The 14,364-nt window shown below is 44.1% G+C and overlaps 1 protein-coding gene across 1 annotated transcript in view; it reads left to right on the forward strand.

Annotated features, from left to right (window-relative positions):
• The first annotated feature begins 606 nt into the window (after positions 1-606).
• The window catches only part of LOC115152343 (copine-8-like), a 57,233-nt gene continuing 43,475 nt past the window's right edge, over positions 607-14,364 (forward strand). The window contains exon 1 of the mRNA XM_029697112.1: positions 607-673. The gene's annotated coding sequence lies outside the window, so the exon portion shown is untranslated. The remainder of the gene's footprint in view (positions 674-14,364) is intronic.

The following is a 14,364-nucleotide window of genomic DNA, read 5'->3' on the forward strand; positions in this document are numbered from 1 at the left end:
AACAACATTTCAAATTTTGCTACATAGGACCAAATCCAGGAGGATAGTCACATTTTAGTTTTTGCCCTGAAACGAACACTAATTAATTCTAATCAAAAGCTTGATTATAAGTGTGTTACTTTGTTAGTGCGAGAGCAAAAACTAAAATGTGCACCCATTTGGGTCCCCAGGACTAGGATTGGGAAACACTGCCTTAGCATTCTAGCACTTTCAACTGTGCCTTTGTTATTTTCTCTGAGAAATATCTTCCTCGTTGCCTGAAAGGCAGAGTTACACTGACATTTAATCAGGGATTATGTCTTAGCCTAGGAGAGAACATTTGTATCTTCTGGGTTTTCTCATGCCTTGTTTCCTCTGGATTTTAACTGTTGTTTTACTTTTCTTTCTGTTTTCTTTCCTCTTGACAGTTTGTGTGCTGTATACACAAGGAATCGCCAACAGGGAATGGAGAGAGGTGAGTTGAGGTGAGGGGGGAGAAGGTCCAAGAATCCCTTGGAAGTCAGAGTATTACATAATTCATTTAAAATCAATACAAACCAGTGTCTTCCTCCCCCCCTCTTTCTTCATAGTTTAGTCGGACAGAGATGATAAACAACACCCTGAATCCAGACTTTGTCCGAAAATTCATCCTGGACTATTTCTTTGAAGAGAGACAGAATCTCCGATTTGACCTGTGAGTTAAGACCGTTCTTAACGTGTGTGTGTGTGTGTGTGTGTGTGTGTGTGTGTGTGTGTGTGTGTGTGTGTGTGTGTGTGTGTGTGTGTGTGTTTGAGCATGTTTGGGTGAGAGAGAGTGGTGCTAATAAGTTCAAGTTGAGTTAAGAATAAAATATGTATCGTGTGAGAAGGGAGATGTCAATGTTCACCTTTTAAATAAAAAACAAATTACATTTTATTAGTCACATACGCCGAATAAAACAGGTGTAGACCTTACAGTGAAATGTTTACTTACAAGCCCCTAACCAACAGTGCAGTTTCAAAAAATACGGCTAAGAATAAGAGATAAAAGTAACAAGTAATTAAAGAGGAGCAGTAAAAAATAACAATATATACAAGGGGGGCCAGTACAGAGTTAATGTGCGGGGGCACCGGTTAGTTGAGGTAGTATGTACATGTAGGTAGAGTTAATTAAAGTGACTATCAAACAGGCAAAGCATCAGAGAGTGGCAACAGAGAGTGGCAGGGGTGTGGAGAGGGGAGGGGGGGCAATGTGAATAGTCTGGGTAGCCATTTGACTAGATGTTTAGGAGTCTTATGGCTTGGGGGTAGAAGCTGTTTAGAAGCCTCTTGAACCTAGACTTGGCGCGCCGGTACCGCTTGCCGTGTGGTAGCAGAGAGAACAGTCTATGACTAGGGTGGCTGGAGATAATTTTTAGGGCCTTCCTCTGACACCGCCTGGTATAGAGGTCCTGGATGGCAGGAAGCTTGGCCCCAGTGATGTACTGGGCCGTTCGCACTACCCTCTGTAGTGTCTTGCGGTCGGAGGCCGAGCAGTTGCCATACCAGGCAGTGATGCAACCAGTCAGGATGCTCTTGATGGTGCAGCTGTAGAACCTTTTGAGGATCTGAGGAGCCATGCCAAATCTTTTCAGTATCCTGAGGGGGAATAGGTTTTGTCGTGCCCGCTTCACGACAGTCTTGGTGTGCTTGGACCGTGTTCGTTTTTTGGTGATGTGGACACAAAGGTACTTGAAGCTCTCAACCTGCTCCACTGCAGCCCTGTTGATGAGAATAGGGGTGTGCTCGGTCCTCTTTTTCCTGTAGTTCACAATCATCTCCTTTGTCTTGATGACAAAGGAGAGGTTGTTGTCCTGGCACCACACGGCAAGGTCTCTGACCTCCTCCCTATAGGCTGTCTCGTTGTTGTCAAATTGTTGTCAAATTGAATGATGGTATTGGAGTCGTGCCCGGCCGTGCAGTCATGAGTGAATAGGGAGTACAGGAGGGGGCTAAGCACGCACCCCTGAGGGGCCCCTGTGTTGAAGATTAGTGCGGAGGGTGTGTTGTTACCTACCCTTACCACCTGGGGGCGGCCCGTCAGGAAGTCCAGGATCCAGTTGTAGAGGGAGGTGTTTAGTCCCAGGGTCCTTAGCTTATTGATGAGCTTTGAGGGCACTATGGTGTTGAACACTGAGCTGTAGTCAATGAATAGCATTCTCACATAGGTGTTCCTTTTGTCCAGGTGGGAAAGGGCAGTGTGGAGTGCAATAGAGACTGCATCATCTGTGGATCTGTTGGGGCGTATGCAAATTAGGGTGTGTCTAGGGTTTCTGGGATGATGGTGTTGATGTGAGCCATGACCAGCCTTTCAGAGCACGTCATGGCTGCAGACGTGAGTGCTACGGGTCGGTAATAATTTAGGCAGGTTACCTTAGCGTTCTTGGGCACAGGCTGGCACTATGGTGGTCTGCTTGAAACATGTTGGTATTACAGACTCGGACAGGGAGAAGTTGAAAATGACAGTGAAGACACTTGCTTGTTGGTCAGCGCATGCGCGCAGTATACGTCCTGGTAATCCGTCTGGCCCTGCGGCCTTGTGAATGTTGACCTGTCTAAAGGTCTTACTCACATCGGCTGCGGAGAGCGTGATCACAGTCTTCTGGTACAGCTGGTGCTCTCATGCATGTTTCAGTGTTATTTGCCTCGAAGCAAGCATAGAAGTAGTTTAGCTCATCTGGTAGGCTCATGTCACTGGGCAGCTCTCGGCTGTGCTTCCCTTTGTATTCTGTAATGGTTTGCAGGCCCTGCAACATCCGACGAGCATCAGAACCGGTGTAGTACGACTCGATCTTAGTCCTGTATTGACACTTTGCCTGTTTGATGGTTCGTCGGAGGGCATAGCGGAATTTCTTATAAGCTTCCAGGTTAGAGTCCTACTCCTTGAAAGCGGCAGCTCTAGCCTTTAGCTCAGTGCGGATGCTACCTGTAATCCATGGTTTCTGGTTGGGGTATGTACGTACGGTCACTGTTAGGACGACGTCATTCATGCACTTATTTATGAAGCCATTGACAGATGTGGTGTACTCCTCAATGCCATTGGAGGAATCCCGGAACATATTCCAGTCTGTACTAGCAAAACAGTCCTGTAGCATAGCATCTGCTTCATCTGACCACTTTTTTTATTGATCTAGTCACTGGTGCTTCTTGCTTTAATTTTAGCTTGTAAGCAGGAATCAGGAGGATAGCATTTTGTTCAGATTTGTCAAATGGAGGGTGAGGGAGAGCTTTGTATGTATCTCTGTTTGTGGAGTATAGGTGGTCCAGAGTTATTTTCCCTCTGGTTGCACATTTAACATGTTGATAGAAATGAGGTAAAACTGATTTAAGTTTCCCTGCATTAAAGTCCCCGGCTACTAGGGGCGTCGCCTCTGGGTGAGCATTTTCTTGTTTGCTTATGGCGGAATATAGCTCATTCAATACAGATGAAAGCTCTCTCGGTAGGTAATGTGGTCTGCAGCTTTTCATGAGAAACTCTACCTCAGGTAAGCAATAGCTCGAGACTTCCTTAGATATCGTGCACCAGCTGTTGTTTACAAAAATACATAGACCACCGCCCCTTGTCTTACCAGACACCAGCTGTATGTTGATATTGCCGTCGTTCAGCCACGACTCCGTGAAGCATAAAATGTTGCAGTTTTTAATGTCCCTTTGGTAGTTTCATCTTCCCAATAACTCGTCCATTTTATTGTCCAAAGATTGCATGTTTGCGAGCAGAATTGAGGGGAGTGGGGGTTTATTTGATCGCCTCCTACTCCTCAGAAGGCAGCCCGCCCTCCGGACTCTAGTTCTCTGCCTCCTCTTCACGCAGATCAATGGGGTCAGGGCTTGTTCCCGAGGGAGCCGTATATCCTCCGCCTCGGGCTCGTCAGAGTCGTGAAACAGGTTTTTATATAACTTTTTTTCTACATTTCTGTTTAAATTCCCCATTATGGGATGTTTTGGAACATAATACGTTCATGGGGCAAAATAAGGTTTTAGACAGACTTTAAAAAATAACAGTTATGAGGCGTGAATATGATGCTGTTTGTTTAAGAGCTATGCGGTAAACAGAGGTACATGTTCATTTTCTGCCTGCGTGTGTGTGAATGCCTGCCTGGGTGTTTGGTCGGTGAAACTATGAGTAAGTTTGAGAGACAGAGAGAGCGTGAGGGTATGCGTGTGTTTGGGTTACAGAGGGAGTGATAAGGAAAAGAAGATGGCGTGTGTGTTTGTAGCTTAGCTCTGTTGTGAGTAGGTGAACATCAGGCTGTATTACCATCCACACTGATGGCCTTCCAACGGCTCTTAGCAAAGAACCGGCGGCCGAGGCTCTGCCACACTGACATTTTACATTTGAGTAATTTAGCAGGCGCTCTTATCCAGAGGGCATTACAGTTAGTGTATTCATATTAATATAGCTAGGTGAGACAACCACATACAGTTGAAGTCGGAAGTTTACATACACCTTAGCCAAATACATTTAACCTCTATGGGACCGGCGGGACGAATTCGTCCCACCTACGTAACAGCCAGTGTAATCCTGTGGCGCGATTTTTAAAACGTTTGAAATGCTATTACTTCAATTTCTCAAACATATGACTATTTTACAGCTATTTAAAGACAAGACTGTCGTTAATCTAACCACACTGTCCGATTTCAAAAAGGCTTTACAACGAAAGCAAAACATTAGATTATGTCAGCAGAGTACCCAGCCAGAAATAATCAGACACCCATTTTTCAAGCTAGCATATAATGTCACAAAAACCCGAACCACAGCTAAATGCAGCACTAACCTTTTATGATCTTCATCAGATGACACACCTAGGACATTATGTTATACAATACATGCATGTCTGTTCAATGAAGTTCATATTTATATCAAAAACCAGCTTTTTACATTAGCATGTGACGTTCAGAAAAAGCATACCCCCCGCAAACTTCCGGGGAATTTACTAACAATTTACTAAATTACTCACGATAAACGTTCACAAAAAGCATAACAATTATTTTAAGAATTATAGATACAGAACTCCTCTATGCACTCGATATGTCCGATTTTAAAATAGCTTTTCGGATGAAGCACATTTTGCAATATTCTAAGTACATAGCCCAGCCATCACGGGCTAGCTATTTAGACACCCACCCAGTTTAGCCTTCACCAAAATCACATTTCCTATAAGAAAAATGGTCTTACCTTTCCTGTTCTTCATCAGAATGCACTCCCAGGACTTCTACTTCAACAACAAATGTGGGTTTGGTCCCAAATAATCCATCGTTATGTTCCATCAGCGACGTTTTGTTCGTGCGTTCTAGACACTATCAGAATGGTAAATCACGGTCGCACGCATGGCGCAGAACGTGACAAAACATTTCTAAATATTCCATTACCGTACTTCGAAGCATGTCAACCGCTGTTTAAAATCAATTTTTATGCCATTATTCTCGTAAAAAAGCGATAATATTCTGACCGGGAATCTGCAATTAGCTAAACAGCCGAAGGAAAATACTGCACGGGGTCGAATCGGGCACGCGCCTAATTCCATTGTCCTCTGATGGGCCACTTGGAAAAGGGGATTCTGTGTTTCAGCCTGAGGCTGCCTCGTCATCGTTCAGGTTTTTCCCGGGTTCTGAGAGCCTATTGGAGCCCTAGGAATTGTCACGTTACAGCTAAGATCCTGACTCTTCAATAAACAGAAGCAAGAACAACAACACCTTGTCAGACAGGGTACTTCCTGCATGAAACCTTCTCAGGTTTTTGCCTGCCATAGGAGTTCTGTTATACTCACAGACACCATTCAAACAGTTTTAGAAACTTTAGGGTGTTTTCTATCCAAACCTGAACAATAATATGCATATTCTAGCTTTTGAGTTGGTGTAGGAGGCAGTTAAAAATGGGCACATATTTTTTTCCAAAATTCTCAATACTGCCCCCTAGCCCGTAGAGGTTAAAACCTGTTAGGGACAGATGTTCCGCTAGCGGAACACCTCACCAATATCCAATGGTATAGAGTGGCGCGAATTACAAATACCTCAAAAATGCAAAAACTTCAATTTTTCAAACATATGACTATTTTACACCATTTTAAAGACAAGACTCTCCTTTATCTAACCACATTGTCCGATTTCAAAAAGGCTTTACAACGAAAGCAAAACATTAGATTATGTCAGGAGAGTACCCAGCCAGAAATAATCACACACCCATTTTTCAAGCTAGCATATATGTCACAAAAACCAAAACCACAGCTAAATGCAGCACTAACCTTTGATGATCTTCATCAGATGACACTCCTAGGACATTATGTTTTACTATACATGCATGTTTTGTTCAATCAAGTTCATATTTATATCAAAAAGCAGCTTTTTACATTAGCATGTTTTGTTCAGAACTAGCATACCCACCGAAACTTCCTGTGAATTTACTAAATTACTCACGATAAACGTTGACAAAAAACATAACAATTATTTTAAGAATTATAGATACAGAACTCCTTTATGCAATCACGGTGTCCGATTTTAAAATAGCTTTTCGGTGAAAGCACATTTTGCAATATTCTGAGTAGATAGCCCGGCCATCATGGCTAGCTATTTTGACACCCACCAAGTTTGGCACTCACCAAACTCAGATTTACTATAAGAAAAATTGGATTACCTTTGCTGTTCTTCGTCAGAATGCACTCCCAGGACTTCTACTTCAACACCCAATGTTGTTTTGTTCCAAATAATCCATAGTTATATCCAAATAGCTCCGTTTTGGTGTTTTTCGTGACAAACAATGTCAAAATATTCCATTACCGTACTTCGAAGCATGTCAAACGCTGTTTAAAATCAATTTTTATGCGATTTTTCTCGTAAAATAGCGATAATATTCCAACCGGGAGACGTTGTATCCGTTCAAAACACTGAAAGAAGAAAATGGAGTCGTCACATGCACACGCGCACCAGTGCCATTGTTCTCAGAAGTACCACTCTCCAAAACCCCTACTGTTTTTCGCCCAGAGACTGCAGAGTTATCATTCCACGTTCTGGCGCCTTCTGAGAGCCAATGAAAGCCTTAGAAAATGTCACGTTACAGCAGAGATCCTGTATTTTCGATAAAGAGGCTACAGAATGCCAAGAAATGGTCAGACAGGGCACTTCCCATATAGAATCTTCTCAGGTTTTGGCCTGCCATATGAGTTCTGTTATACTCACAGACACTATTCAAACAGTTTTAGAAACTTTAGGGTGTTTTCTATCCAAATCTACTAATTATATGCATATTCTAGTTTCTGGGCAGGAGTAATTACCAGATTAAATCGGGTACGTTTTTTATCCGGCCGTGAAAATACTGCCCCCTATCCCAAACGAGACAGAGGCGGCAGTGCTAGGGTAGGAATGTAGGGTTTGAGCATAGCCTGAAGGTAGAGAGAGCCAGTTCCTCTTGCTGCTTTGTAGCCAAGCACCATGGTCTTCTAGTAGATGCGAGCTTCGACTGGAAGCCAGTGGAGAGTGCATAGAAGCAGCGTGACATGGGAGAACTAGGGAAGGTTGAACACCAGGCGGGCTACAGCGTTCTGGATAAGTTGCAGGTGTTTGATGGTACAAGTGGGAGGCCCGCCCAGCCAACATAGAGATGCAGTAGTCCAGACGGGAGATTACAATTCCCTGGATTAGGACCTGCACCTCTTCCTGTGTGAGGGAAAAATTGTACTCTATGGATGTTGTAGAGCATGAACCTGCAGGAGTGAGTCACTGCTTTTATGTTTGCCAAGTATGTTGTCCAGGGTCATGCCTAGTTTATTTGTACTCTGGAAGGGGGACACTGTGGAGTTGTTCACCGTGATGGAGAAGTCTTGGAGCTGGCAGGCCATCTCTGGGAGGAAGAGCAGCTATGTATATCCTCACTAGTCAGAGGATTTCATCTGGAGAGAGAGGGGAGAAAGAGGTCAAGGCGTAGGGTACTTCTGTGTGAGTGAGGGCAGTGGACTCAATAGGCTGAGTGAATGAGGAGCGGATATCGTCGACATTCTTTCCAAAGTGGTTGACAAAGTTGTCCAGGGAGAGGGAGGTGGGGGAGGATTAGGGAAGGAGGAGAAGGTGGAAAAGAGTTTCCCTGTGTTAGAGGCAGAGGCTTGACATTTTGAGTGATAGAAAAGCTGCTTTAGCAGCAGATACAGAGGAAGAGACGGTAGAGAGGAGGGAGTGGATGGATGTAGTTTTCCTCCGGAAATGTTGTTTTTCCTCCATTTCCTCTCGACTTCCCGCAGCCCTGTTCTGTTAGCATGAAGTGAGTCAGTCTGCCACTGAGTTGGGAGGGCCAAGCTGGCCGGGAGAAAAGGGGACAGTGAGAGTCAAAGGGTGTGAAAAGGGAGGAGAGTAGGGTCGAAGAGCCAGTCAGGAGACAGGAGGATTTAGCAGAAGGGAGAGATGATAGGATAGAAAGAACGAAGATTGCAATGTTGCATTACCATCTGGTCAGGGGCTGACTGGGTAGGTGTGGAGGAGAGATGGAGAGAAAATAAACAAAGTAGTGATCAGAGACCTGGATGGGGGTTGCAGTGATATTAGTTGGCGGACAGGATCTAGTAAAGATGAGGTCAAACGCATTACCTGCATCGGGAGTGGGAGGGGACTGGGAAATGGTGAGATCGAAAGATGTAAGAAGGGGAAAGAAATTAATCAAAAGCAGACGTCGGGAGGTTGAAGTCGCCCAGAACGATAAGTTGTGAGCCCTCATCAGGAAATTAGCTTATCAAAGTGTCAAACACACTGAGGAACTCTCCAAGTGCACCTGGTGGATGGTAAATGACAACAATGTTAAAGGGATACTTTGACTGAGATGAATTCGTGGATACCATTTTTACCCATAGACTTCCAGTAATTCCACTAACGGTAGTTAGCATTGGCTCGCGAATCTAACTCTGACTGAACACAGACATAAAAATGGTATTCATGAGTTCATCTTTCTCTGGGGAAGCAGACAGAGGGCCTCATAAACAAAATCCAAACGTATCCTTTAAGCTTGAGTGGACAAGTGACAGTGACCGCATGGAATGCAAATGAGGAGATAGACAGGTGAGCAAGGGGAAAAAGAGAAAATCTACACTTAGGAGAAATGAGTTGCCCTGTGCCACCACCACGACGACGACTAGATGCTCACAGACTATGAGAAAATGTGTAGTCAGATGAAGAGCGAACAACTGGAGTAACAATGTTCTCTGGGGTAATCCATGTCTCCATCAGGACTGAACTCGGCCTTGTTGATTGCAGACTTGCAGTTCCAAACGCTGCTGGAGACCAGGAATTCCACATGGGTTGTGTGCGCAGTGTACACTAAATTAGAAGGGTTGCAGCCACAGGGTGGGGAGAGTCTGTGAAATCTACAGGGAGAGGAGCAAAGAGGTATAGAAAACATGCACATAGTTGACAAAGCTACAAAGGAGTGCAATGAGGTCATCTGAAAATAACTAGGTAAGATACTAAAGTGAGAGAGTGGTGTGAAGCCTTCCTCGTATTCCTTCCTCATAAGGAAGTGTGTGTGACACACACACACATTTATCCAACAAGGAAAGCAGCCTGCCACACACGCTCAGCCGCCCGGGGGCATCCTCTCTGACAAACTCTCTCACATCAAATCAAATTTTATTAGTCACATGCGCCGAATACAACATGTGTAGACCTTACTGTGAAATGCTTACTTACGAGCCCCTAACCAACAAAGCAGTTTAAAGAATGTGTGTTTGTGTGTGTGGGTGAGATGGAGCATGTGCAGCCAAATGCATGTAGGTGTGTTTTGTCTCCTTCTCATTAAATGAATAATTTATGAATATTTGTGAGTGACCGAGGCAAAGACGAATAGAACATTGCGCACACCTGTGCATTCTGCTGTCGGCGGGCCGGTTGCGTATCAATGTTCCCTTATCTTATGGAATTACATTTGTACCAACATGGTATTGGATCATCTCTCTCCTTCTCTCAGCTGCTTGGGTGTTGGATCTCTTTTTATCTTACATGGCACTCTGTCTGTACAGAGAAACAGATACCATCACACCTGCACACACACACACACACACACACACCTGCGCATGCACGCGCTCATTAAACACACGTACAGTGGAGACATCGGAGCAATGGATTAAGGAAGGGATATACTGTACTACAATAGAATTGCTCTCAGCATCTTTCTTTTTGAAAAGCTTCAGCACACAGGTTGCACTTGTTTTTTTAAATAGTTTATGTAGAACCTCCATTCTTGCTATGTCTGAGTGTTTATAACCATTGTCAATGACTGCCGAGCCTTTTTGTAAAATAGTACAATGATTTTCCGCAAACAGTGATTATACGTAATTTTCTGTTTCTGTCCAGGTATGACCTCGACTCGAAGAGCGACAACCTCTCTAAACATGTGAGTTGCCTTTTCCATCTCATGTGTAACCACTCTCACTGTTTAGTAATGATCTCATGGTACAAATACAGATATTCTCTGGACATCCTTCCAGTCCCAAACCATATTACAGACATGAAGCCAGGTGACCTCTCCAGCAGTGTAGCCTCAACTCCAGCTCCTCAGCCTCAGCTCCAGCCCCAGCTCAGAAATTCCATAATTTAGTGTTTTGTTGATGGTGGTGCAAAACGCTGTCTCAGGCGCTGCTCCAGAATCTCCTATAAGTGTTCAGTTGAGATCTGGTGACTGAGACACGCGCGCGTACACACACACTTTCAATGCTCCTTTGAGACCTCTCTTTCAAAGTCACTGAAATCTGTTCTTCTAGCCAAGGTAACCAAAATAATGGGCAACTGGGCATTTTTACACATGACCCTTAGCATGATGGTTTGTTAGTTATTTCAGGAACCCCGCCTCTGTGGAAGAACCTGGTTTCAATATACACTGCTCATAAAAATAAAGGGAACACTTAAACAACACAATGTAACTCCAAGTCAATCACACTTCTGTGAAATCAAACTGTCCACTTAGGAAGCAACACTGATTGACAATAAATGTCACATGCTGTTGTGCAAATGGAATAGACAACAGGTGGAAATTATAGGCAATTAGCAAGACACTCCCAATAAAGGAGTGGTTCTGCAGGTGGGGACCACAGACCACTTCTCAGTTCCTATGCTTCCTGGCTGATGTTTTGGTCACTTTTGAATGCTGGAGGTGCTTTCACTCTAGTGGTAGTATGAGACGGAGTCTACAACCCACACAAGTGGCTCAGGTAGTGCAGCTCATCCAGGATGGCACATCAATGCGAGCTGTGGCAAGAAGGTTTGCTGTGTCTGTCAGCGTAGTGTCCAGAGCATGGAGGCGCTACCAGGAGACAAGCCAGTACATCAGGAGACGTGGAGGAGGCCGTAGGAGGGCAACAACCCAGCAGCAGGACCGCTACCTCCGCCTTTGTGCAAGGAGGAGCAGGAGAAGCACTGCCAGAGCCCTGCAAAATGACCTCCAGCAGGCCACAAATGTGCATGTGTCTGCTCAAACGGTCAGAAAAAGACTCCAGATGCATGGTTTCTCTTTTAACTAGTATGCGCTATGTGGGACGCTAGCGGTACAGCCAGTGAAATAGCAGGGCGGCAAATTCAAAACAACAAAAATCTCATTCAAATTTCTCAAACATACAAGGATTATTCACCATTTTAAAGATAAGATTCTCCTTAATCTAACCACAGTGTCCGATTTCAAAAAGGCTTTACGGCGAAAGCAAAACATTAGATTGTGTTAGGACATCACCTTGACAAGGAAAACCACACAGCCATTTTCCAAGCAAGGAGAGGCGTCACAAAAACCAGAAAGACAGCTAAAATCAATCACTAACCTTTGATGATCTTCATCAGATGATACTCCCAGGACTCAATGTTACAAAATACATGTATGTTTTGTTCGATAAAGTAAATATTTATATCCATAAACATCATTTTACATTGGCGCGTGATGTTCAGAAAATGTATTCCCACCAAAACACCCGGTGAATGAGCACATCAATTTACAAAAATACTCATCATAAACGTTGATAAACTTTACAACAGTTATTGAAAGAATTATAGATATACTACTCCTTAATGCAACCGCTGTGTCAGATTTTAAAATAGCTTTTCGGCGAAAGCACATTTTTCAATATTCTGAGTACAGAGCTTAGCCATCAAAGCAAGCTGTACAGTTATCCGCCAAGTTCTGGAGTCAACTAAACTCAGAATTAGTATTATAAATCTTCCCTTACCTTTGCTGATCTTCGTCGGAATACACTCCCAGGACTCCCACTTCCACAAGAAATGTTCTTTTTGTTCGAAATACTCCATATTTATGTCCAAATACCTACGTTTTGATCGCGCGTTCAGGTCACTAATCCAAAGGCATAACGCGAGAGCCAGAACCAGAGACGAAAAGTCAAATATTTCCATTACCGTTCATAGAAACATGTCAAACGATATTTACAATCAATCCTTGGGGTCTTTTTAACATAAAACGTTGATAATATTCCAACCGGACAATAGCGTATTCATTACAGAGGAAAAAGAAGGTGAGGCGTGCCAAGTGCCTGCGCAGTAAACAACTCACTGGTCCCAGGCAGTCCACTGATAGACTGAGCTCCTATTCTCTGCCCAGTAACAGTAGACGGATGAAACAAGTTTCTAAAGGCTGTTGACAGCCAATGGAAGCCTTAAGAAGTGCAAAATGACCCCACAGACACTGTAGTTTGAATAGGGATTAGATAGAACTACAACTCACTTCCTGGTTGGATTTTTCTCAGGTTTATACCTGCCATATGAGTTCTGTTATATTCACAGACATAATTCAAACAGTTTTAGGAACTTCAGAGTGTTTTCTATCCAAATCTACTAATAATATGCATATCCTACGTTCTGAGCCCGAGTAGTAGGCAGTTTAATTTGGGCACGTCATTCATCCGAATTTCCGAATACTGCCCCCTGTCACTAAAAAGTTAAAGTGCTTTCCTCTCCATCTTAAATAAGCACGCCCCCATTCAAAAAATGTGAACTAAGAACAGATATAGCCCTTGGTTCACCCCAGACTTGACTACCCTTGGCCAGCACAAAAACATCCTGTGGCGTTCTGCATTAGCATCGAATAGCCCCCGCGATATGCAACTTTTTTCAGGGAAGTCAGGAACCAATATACACAGTCAGTTAGGAAAGCTAAGGCTAGCTTTTTCAAACAGAAATTTGCATCCTGTAGCACTAATTCCAAAATGTTTTCGGACACTGCAATGTCCATGGAGAATAAGAGCACCTCCTCCCAGCTGCCCACTGCATTGAGGATAGGAAACATTGTCACCACCGATAAATCTACGATAATCGATAATTTCAATAAGCATTTCTCTTTGGCTGGCCATGCTTTCCACCTGGCTACCCCTACCCCGGCCAACACCTCAGCACCCCCTGCAGCAACTTTCCCTAGCCCCCTGGCAGTCTCTATGGGGGTGCCACAGGGTTCAATTCTCAGGCCGACTCTTTTCTCTGTATATGTCAGTGCTGCTGGTGATTCTCTGATCCACCTCTCTACGCAGACGACACCATTCTGTATACATCCAGCCCTTCTTTGGACACTGTGCTAACAAACCTCCAAACGAGCTTCAATGCCATACAACACTCCTTCTGTGGCCTCCAACTGCTTTTAAACGCATGTAAAACCAAGTGCATGCTCTTCAACCGATTGCTGCCCGCACCCTCACATGACTGGGCAGGGGCGCAGCCATGGGTGGGCCCGAGAGGGCATAGACCTACCCAATGGGGAGCCAGGCCCAACCAATCAGAATGAGTTTTTCCCCACAAAAGAGCATTATTACAGACAGAAATACTCAGAAATACCTCAGTTCATCAGCTCTCGGGGTGGCTGGGCTCAGACGTTCCTGAAGAAGCCAGATGTGGAGGTCCTAGGCTGACGTGGTTACACGTGGTCTGCGGTTGTGAGGCCGATTGGACATACTGCCAAATTCACTAAAACGACTTTGGCTTATGGTAAAGAAATTAACATAAAAATCTCCGGCAACATCTCTGCTGGACATTCCGCAGTCAGCATGCCAATTGCATGCTCCCCCAAAACGTGAGACATCTGTGGCATTGTGTTGTGACAAAACTGCACATTTTAGTGTGGCCTTTTATTGTCCCCAGCAGAAGGTACACCTGTGTAATGATCATACTTTTTAATCAGCTTCTTGATGTGCCACACCTGACAGGTAGATGGATTATCTTGGCAAAGGTTGTTGCTGTTAAAGAGAATGTGTTCTCAGTCAGCTTACCTGGTAAAATAAGGGTTAAATAAAAATGTCCATTGCTTGGGTTTCTTGGCCCAAGCAAGTCTCTTCTTATTGGTGTCCTTTGGTAGTGGTTTCTTTGTAGCAATTTGACCATGAAGGCCTGATTCACAGTCTCCTCTGAACAGTT

This window comes from Salmo trutta, chromosome 17 (assembly GCF_901001165.1).
Source record: "Salmo trutta chromosome 17, fSalTru1.1, whole genome shotgun sequence".
NCBI classification, from domain to species: Eukaryota; Metazoa; Chordata; class Actinopteri; order Salmoniformes; family Salmonidae; genus Salmo; species Salmo trutta.